The following is a 9326-nucleotide window of genomic DNA, read 5'->3' on the forward strand; positions in this document are numbered from 1 at the left end:
TTCCCTGAAAAGAATGTGGGGGATCTGAAAAAACTAAGTTTCACATTAATGTCCAAATTAAAAATGTAGGCATATCTACATTTCATTACTTCCTCGTGGTGAGAATCGCTGAAGGGAAAATACTGAAAATTGCAATTTGCAAGAAATGATGATCAGGATTTTTGTGTGAGGTGCATTTTCCAGCAAAAACATTTTTACAAAAGAAAAAAAAAAAAGACAGAGAGAGAGACAGAACAAATCTTATCAGTGACATGTTTTGGTCCCTGCTATCCAACAGGCTCTTGAATTTTAACTCCAGAGGTTTGTATCTAGGTCAAGAGTCTGCCCGCCCTCCTCCGCCAGCACAAGACCGAGCCTATCCTATCGTTCCTCAGGTTAGAAATGCCTTTTGCAAAACCCTCCTTGGGTCAGCGATTAGACCGAGCTCAAGGCCAATTCATATTCCATACGAATCGGTTGGTCCGGTCCTAGTGACAGCAGCCAGAATATCAAATATACCCCAAACCCGGCCTGCTTGATGATATTTAAAACATATGGCACGGCGACGGGCCCGGCATTTCCATAGCTTCACGTGCGTGTGTTACTGATACGCTGGGTTTTATAATGAAAATATTAGGACACCCCTCCCCCTCCCCTCCGCCTGGAAGGATTTCATCACATGTCTGCTCCGCTCTGATTTTGGGATTTATCTGTGCTCAGTGCCCGGCAGATGTTTGCTCGCAAATCGCTCTGCACTGGCCTCGCCTCGCTCCTGCAGTGCTCACCGGGAGCTGCTGCTCCCATTCCCCACGGGCAGCAGCACTCCTGGGAACGGAGCTGGGAATAATGCTGGGAACACACACTGGGACTGGGAAAACCCCATCCCGTCTCAATCCTCCACATTCACAGCTTGTCACACAGCAGAACGAAGGTGCCGACGCTGAGGTGTGCCCATGGTCTGGAGGTGTCAGGGTTCTGCACCCACACGCTGAGCACATCTGGTTGACTGACCCAAAATTGCCACTCAGAAGCCCGTTTATCCACCAGCAGGTTCATGTCATGACAAGACAGCACATGAAAGCCATCTCGTTCAGCGAGATGAACAAGACACATCCTCAGCTGCACGTTATGTTTCTGTGTTTGCCAAAGCACCACCAAACCTCCCTCAGTCCTCATCCCCAGAAGTGTTTTTTGCACAAAGTAGAGCAGTCACACTTTGGGACTTTCAAAATCCTCATGTCAGCAAGGTCATGCTGAAGATCGGTTTTTTGTAACACTTGCAGCAACCCCGCCGCATCAAACTTCTGCTTTCCACCAAAGAGAAATTTCCACGCTTGTAAAAACTTCCTTTAGGAAGTTCTCAGCTTCCTTGAAAACAAGGTGTCTATTTGCAACCAATTTATTATTATTATTACTATTATTATTATTATTATTATTATTATTATTAGCTTTCTGAAACAGTTTTTCACCATGTGGTCCCAAGCAAAAAAATTAGATCCTGCTTTAAGAAAAGAAAAAAAAACCCAAAACCCAGAGAGCAACACTAATTACAAAATATCAGAGCTCTGGTTGCACAACATGCCGTGAGACACTGACGTTTCTGACTGTTAATTTGGGCTCTGCCTCGTAAGCCAGAAGGTATTTGTCCCTCCAGCCACGCCAAAGGTTTGGGAGGTGCTGTCTGTGCCTGCGTGGCGATGAGCTGGAGACCCTGGATCTTCATGAGCCACCCAAACCTCGCAGCTCCCACAGCAATGCCAGCCCGGGATGCACTGGAGTCGATGGAAGCGTCACACCCTGCCCAAAGCTGCTCATCGCTGTTTTTATTTTTGGTGCAGCCAAGTTCTCCTCAGGCTGCTTTCCCTGCTCAGGCAGGGAGAGGAGTTTCCCAGGGAGAGCGTGGGTTCATGGAGGTGAGCTCTGAGGAAGTGGCTGCTCATGTGCTTGTGAGTTGCTTGGCCCTCACAAAGGGCTTTGCATGGAAATCAGGTGGTTCTGGTGGAATTTGTCAGAAATGTCCTCCCTGCCTCCTGGTGAGACCCAAAAGAAATCAAGAGGGACAAGTGTTTCCCTGATTTGCTGTGGACTTGTTCTGTTCCCAGGATGTCACCTTTGAGTAGGATGGGAAAGGGATCTTGTAAACTGAGGATCCTCCAGACATTCCCGATTTTTTCCCCCAGTCCTTCCAGTAGTAAATGGATCATCTGTCCCCCTGCTTGGGCCTGAGTTTCCACCCAAAATCTGTTGCATCTTGCACTTGATTCTCTACTATCCCCAAGCAAATGGCTCATTCCACTGCTTTACCCTTCCCTTTCCAACAAGACGGAATCATTTAGGTTGGAAAAGGCCTCAAGGTCATTGAGTCTAACTTGATTCCAGACCCCTCAATGGTACCTTTATCCCAATCCCCAAATATCTGCCATGAAGAACTCCAGAGGAGCCGTGTTAAAGCCCACCTGACACATCCCTTTCCAGAGCCCAGGCCATCCTGTGCAGTGAGGTGCCTCCAATGTTAATTCCCTCTAAATGAAAGGCTGCCCGGCAGCATCCTGAAAATCAGGCTTTGAAGCTGGCTCGCAGCTCCTCCAGCCTATTATTGCTTTTTCAGATATTCCCCACTCCATCAAAACTGTGCAGATGGCTCTGTCACGAGTGCAAAGGCAAATGCTGCTCTCGGTGTCTTCCCCACACAGGAGATGTAAGCCAGCTCATACAGAGGATCTTCCAGCTCCATTTCCTCCATGTGTTATTTTTATGTATCTTCCAGGGAAATGCGACTGGAGAATTTGAATTTAATAAGTGCGGGATATGGGGCGCTATTAAGGCTTCAAAGCACCATCGAGCAACAGTGATGGATCAAAGGCCTACGAAAATATTGCAGGGAATTATTGGCCCTTGAGGAGAGCGAGACACGACGAATGCCTACTGGATGCCTGCTCCAGCCCCCTTGGAAGGAGGGAATTATTAAAGGTTGCTGCAAAGCCTGCTGAGAGCAACATAAAGTTTTCTGCTGACTCTGCAAGTCGTGGATCAGACTCCGAGTCACCTGACAGGGCCAAGAGTGGAACCGACAGCAAACTCAGGCTTTGCCAAAAGCGCCAAGGAGGAGGAAATGAAACCTCACCGCCGTATTGATGCCAGAAAAAAAACAAAAAAAAACAAAAAAAAACAACAAAAAACACAAACCCAAAAAACAAATCGCAAAGCTCGACTGATAATGAAAAATCAGGGGGAGGTTCAGGCCAAGGACAGGTATATTTTATAGCTCTCCCCCTCCAGCAGCCACTTCACAGACGTTTTGAGGTAAAATAAACAAAAATGCAATCCTTTGCAATCCACCACAGGTTGGGCTGCTCATCATCCTGGCGGAGAGAGCTACCAGGGAGCAGTATTTCATTCCACGAGTGGATAACATGGAAGCTAGGCCCCATCCACAGGCTGCACTTACTGCCCAGGTCACCTCCTGGAGAAGGTTTGAGATCATGCATCACCTCCTTAACTCCATGCAATTATTTCTGCATTTAGAGCTGGCCGCATAGGATGCTGTCCTCTGCCACTGAGACCAAAACCTGTCCCACCACGAGGATGCAGCCAGCACTGAAATGTACCTTGCAGCTTCAGCCAAAGGAATGGCTCTCAAGGCCACCCCTCCTGGGGGATGCTGCAGGCAGGGTGTGGGCAGCTGGGACAGGAATTAGAGCCCTGGAATTCTGCTGGAGCACTGCTTCCCACTGGCCAGTGCTGCTGAGGTTCAGGATACCTGAAGGAGGCCAGTAAGGAATCTAGAGAGGAAATTTGGCCTGGAGTGACAGGACAGGGGGAATGGCTTCCCACTGCCATTGGAAAGAAATTCCTGCCAGTGAGGGTGGGCAGGCCCTGGCACAGGGTGCCCAGAGAAGCTGTGGCTGCCCCGGATTCCCTGGAAGTGCCCAAGGCCAGGCTGGACACTGGGGCTTGGAGCAACCTGGACAGTGGAAGGTGCAGGATGAGGCCTCCAAGATGCCTCCAACCCAAATAACTCTGGGATTCAATAATAATATCGAGCAGGTCACCCTTACCCAGGCAAGCACACCAGGGATGCAATGGGAAGGGTGAAGGATGCTCTGGATCCTGGCTGCAGCAGGCCTGGGAGGTTCATACCTGCTGCCTCACCCAAACATCTTCCCTGACCCTACACATGCAAATCCACAGATGTTCTGCAGGAATGCTCTTCCTGTGCCTCTGAGGGGTGCAGCTGTTTCCCTGACTGCTTCATTTCCAGTGTTTGGGCTGCCAGGCACACATTCCTCCATGGCAGTTTGGTGGCCAAGGGTCGCGTGTCTATAGCCACAGCTTCGTCCAGGGGACTTCCTGCTGGGGCTCATGAATCCCAACAAACATGACTGCTGCTCCTGAGAAAACAGCCAGTCCACTCAGTATTTCTGGAACAACAGCACAAATCCAATTACACTCATTTTATGAATTTTTATGCTTTCTTCTTTTCAATTCAACCAACCTCAAATTTTGAGGACTTGTTTGTTTGACTTGGGGCTTTTCCTCCTGATTGTTGTTGAAACAAATAATGGGCCTTTCCTGCTTTTTCCTCCCCAGATCTCGCTAGGAATGCCAAGCCTGGTTTCCCTTGGATTTCTTGAGGGTCCAATAAGTGGAACTCAAGCTTTTGGGGGTCCAGCTGAGCCTTTAGCAAAACTATCTTTTCTCCTCAAAGTTTGTTCAGGTCCCTGAGTCAAACAGGTGTTGGTAAAGACAAAGGAAAAAAAGCAGAAGTTTTAATCAGTTTAAGAAAAATAATTTCCTCTCTCAGCTGAGCAGCTTTGGCTCTCTCTTTTGTTGTTGTGAGTGTGGTTAGTCAATAATTATTATTATTTTCTTCTTTAAATTGAAGATTTCAACTTTTCAGCATCAATTTAAACACCAAAGTGAAACCAAATCAGCTGGTAGCCAAGAAATGTGATCAGAAGTCACTAGCCCATTGCTTCAGCAGAAACCTGAACTGCAACACATGGAGGTGAAGGACTCAGGGTGCCTGGTTTTCCCAAGTATGTAATATTTCCCTAGGTATGCTGGCACATTTCACAAAATGTTGTTCCATTTAGAAAATGAACGGTTTTTTCCCCCCCTCAGTAACTGTGAGGTTTTTCTTTGTCTCCTTAGAGAGAAGTTCACCAGTCACGCAGGGAATTATCCTTTCCCTCTTCCAGGCCACCTAAATCCAGGAAAGGCACGCCCAAAGGAGCCAAACCCTGAGGCAGAAGGTGGAGCTCCCTGGTTTAAGCAGATGAATATTTGGGGAGGATGAGCCCAATTGCCAAGCCAGCAGAACTTTTCCTTTGTGCTGCAGGGAACCCAGGTCTCATCTCTGTGATCCCACAGCCAGGCTGCTGGGAACAGGAACGCTCCAAAGGCAGGACTTCTCACCACTGGGAAAGCGGAAATTGTAGAGGAATTGCAGTGCTGTGGGATGAGAAATGAGGGCAGGGGTTTCCCGTTGTTATCCAGGAAAAGGAGAGCTCCAGGCTTTGCGAACTGTACCTCAGGTACCCAAAAGCCAAGGTGGAGCTCAGAGCTGGCCAAGGAACCTGCAAACTACTGATTTTAATTGATGCCATTCTCTTCTTCTGGAAAATTCCATTATTCTCTCTTGAGAAACCCTAACAGATTTTCCCTGGTTTTTTCCCCTGTGGCTTTTCCAAATCGTGACAATTTCTAGAATCCCAGTGGGCTCCAGCAGATGCACCCAGCTCCAGTTACCACGTCAAGTTCACTGTTTTGGCCTCCTTCTCCCCAGACCTGACCAGCCAAATGCTGCACCTTGGTGGTTAAATTCCAGAGCTAGCAGTTAAAACTTTGCTTTGAGAGAGGTTCTTCCCTGGACCCATGAGAAAAACCATTTATTGCAACAGCAGCTTAATTACTCCAGGGCTTTCCTTTCTTTTTCCCAGTACCTTGTTTCTATCTTCTCACGTCACAGTGCTCTTAACTACAGGGCTGATTCACTTCTAGGATTCTGGTTAATCCCCAAAAATATTGGAAGGCAGGAATAAAAAGAACAGGCTTGGAGCGACCAGGTGTAGGGAAAGGTGCAACAACCCCTCAAAGCTGGTATTGCAATCCAAAAAACATTAAGAGAAGCTTGACCCTTCCAGCCATTCCTGTATGCTATTGGAACACCCAGGCTGGCTTTGGGTTCAACTTTAAATTAGTGGGAAGCCCTTTTTTCCCGATTTAACAAGGCCGGAAATAGAGGAGGAAAAGGTGAGGAGAATGAAATATTTCCCATGCTTTGATTTTCCACTTCATGAAACAATATTTTCATTTTGCCTAGCCTGGGTTTTTAAGCTAGAGTTGCTACTGCTGCAGCCGCAATTAATATTCCACCTTCCAAAAGGAGGCAAAAAAAAGAAGAAAAAATTTCTTGCCCGTGGATTCCCAGGGAGACGTTCCACTCCGATCTGCAATTAGCGGTGGCCTCAGGCAAATGATCTAAAATAGAAGTGTTATTTTTGGAATCGCGATAGCCACCAGTTTTTACTCCCCAGAACACTCATTCTTTCTGCACTGTCATTAAAAATAGAATCCACAATAGCGACGCCGCTGCCTTTGGGTTTCTTTCCTGCAGCAAGACACACGCTGCCATCCCAGGGCTGCCAGCACGGGAAATTACATGGATTTCTCATCTTGCCAGAAATCCATGACCAGATCTGAAACACTGAACCCCCCATGTTTAAGGCAGAACTAGGTCTGGCCTAAACTCGTCCTACTGACTGTGGTGCAGATGGGAATGGATCCCCAACAGCTTTGTGCTTGAGATCCCAACACAAAACCTGTAGAAGACACAGAAGATCTCCCTTCTTATTCCAGAGGGGGAGAAATTCAGGCTTGATTTTAATATATCCACAACTTTAAACACCTGCCTGTGTCCTACAGGAGTTAAAAGGGCTCAGAAGCATCTCTCCTCTCCAAGACATGCTCCAGTGTGGCAGCCACGGCTTCTCTGGGCCTCACCACTTCCACAGGGAAGGATTTCTCCCCAATATCCCATCCATCCCTGCTCTCTGGCAGTGAGAAGCCATTCCCTGTGTCCTGTCCCTCCATCCCTTGTCCCCAGTCCCTCTCCAGCTCTCCTGGAACCCCTTCAGTCCTTGGAAGGGGCCCTGAACTCTCCCTGGAGCCTTCCCTTCTGCATGGATGACCCTTGAAATTCACACCTTGCTTGGTCAAAGCTTGGATGGAGCTGCCACCTTCATACAGGAGATGGACAGAGGGCCTGTGGGCTTTTCCTAGGAGAAAGAGACATCCACTGGGAAAACCTCAGAGTCCTCCCTTTGCCTTTTTTTTTTTTTTCTGTCAGCCTCCTGCAAAGTCTTGCTTAGAAAGATCCCTAATTCCAGGCTCCTCGAGCACCAAGGTGAGGGATCCAGATGGATCCACCACCTCTCTCCTCCCGGGGAGATCCAAAGGGGAGATCCTTGCCACATTCACTGCCAGGGTCATCCCGCGGTGGGGATCGCTGCCCCGGGTCAGCCTCTCCTGCGCTGGTCCCGCTGCTTCGGGGCTTTGGAAGGGGAGGAAGCAGAAGGGAAGAGCGGGCACATCAGCTGGTAACAGTTCAGAAACAGATGTACATTCCTGCACAGAACTCCGGCCGGAGAGTATCCAATTACTTTGGAACCGTGCTCCGCCCCGAGCGTCTCATCCCCAAAGCCCCGCTCCCCGCACCTCCCGCCCCTTATCTTTGCTTTTGATTATGAACTTGTCACCGCAGGGGGAGTGCTCTGGGGGACACCAGGGGTGAGAGAACAAAGCCCAGGCACCAGGAGGAGCAGGGACAATCCCGGCTGGCGCTGCCAAGGCAGCACGGGGAAGGTGCCCACACCGGGTCTCCCCAGGTGGGTACTGCACAAGCACTGAGGGATTATCCCCTCAAAAAAGGAGGGAGGAAATGAATCATCTTAATCAGACCTGGCTGCAGCAGAGGTGGTTGGATGCTGGGTGCACTTTGGGAACAGGATGTTTCCGGAAGAAGGGATGCCCTCCTCTGTAACAGAAGGAGGAAAGCAAGAAGCACAACAGCTCCTGGTTTTCCTCCAATTTGCTCCAAAAATTGGCGTCCCTGGCAGCTCCCCCAGCAGAGGGGAGCTGGAAGAGCAGCCTGGATGGTGTACTGAAAGGATATTACCTGCACTGTCAGGGCATCCAATCTTTTCCTGCTTCCCACTACAAGCAGAGGGAAGGGTGGCAGGACACAGAAATCCAAACCTCCTCTTCAGCACAGAGAGGCCAGAGGGCCAAACCCTGCCAAGGGGACAGCTGGGCCACAGGCTTCCTATGGAGAACAAGCACTGACCCCAAATCACAAATCACATTCATTATTGCCCTCTAACAAAAAAATCCGGGAGCCTGGTAAAGGCAGGGGAACAGCATGATAATGAGTGTCACATTCAGACGGGGCATTACAATTCCACCAGCACTATTTTTTTGTGAGGCAGTTTTTATTCCCTAACCTCGTTCCCACCCTGCCGTGGTGGCGGGAAGGATGGATCCAGCCCAGCCCGCTTTGCCAGCGGCACCTTCGCGCTGTTTCCCCCACAGACCTGCCCGGACTCCAGGAAAGCCGGATCACGTTTCAGCCGGGACTGGTCCCGCACCTTTGGTCTGCTCCAGGGCAGATATTTGCAGGATTGTCACCACTGGACTTAGTCCTGGCACCAAGCACTGCAGCAGTGGAGGATCCACACACACGCACACACAGCAGCTCCTGAGTGATGCTCGCTGGAGCTGGGCTCAGAGACTCTGTAATTACCCCATGGCCAAATCCCACCATAAATTTCCCCTAATGAAGCCTGCCTGATGCTAAAAGGCTTTGCACGTTTAGAGGTTATGCACAGCAGCAATTCCCTTAGGGAGAAATCCTGCCTCGATCCTGCAAACACTCCTTCAGTCTCGTTTGCTGAAGCGAGGCGGGTTTTTATTGAATTTATTTACTTAATATTAGCTGTTTAACCCAGAGGAGCGCGGGGCTGCTCTGCTGCTGCCGCCGTGCAGCCCGGCAAGGCACATCCCAGAGTGCCAGGAGCAGCAGCCACTTGGCTGGACCAGGATCATGCCACGTGGATATGGCTTTTTTCCCAGCACGGCTCCAGTGGAATGCCCAGGAGCTGTGACCACGCTTGTATGGGATTATCCCAAACACCATGTGCCAGCTGAGAAATGGGCATGTTGAGATCCATCCACACAGTCCACACATAACCCCTCCATCACTTGTAGGATCAAATCCCACCCCATGGAAACACCTCACACCTCAAGCCCTGCTTTCACTGGTCATGGCAGGGCCATCAAAAGCTGAA

Source organism: Sturnus vulgaris, chromosome 7 (genome assembly GCF_052056855.1).
Source record: "Sturnus vulgaris isolate bStuVul1 chromosome 7, bStuVul1.hap1, whole genome shotgun sequence".
In the NCBI taxonomy this organism is placed as follows: domain Eukaryota; kingdom Metazoa; phylum Chordata; class Aves; order Passeriformes; family Sturnidae; genus Sturnus; species Sturnus vulgaris.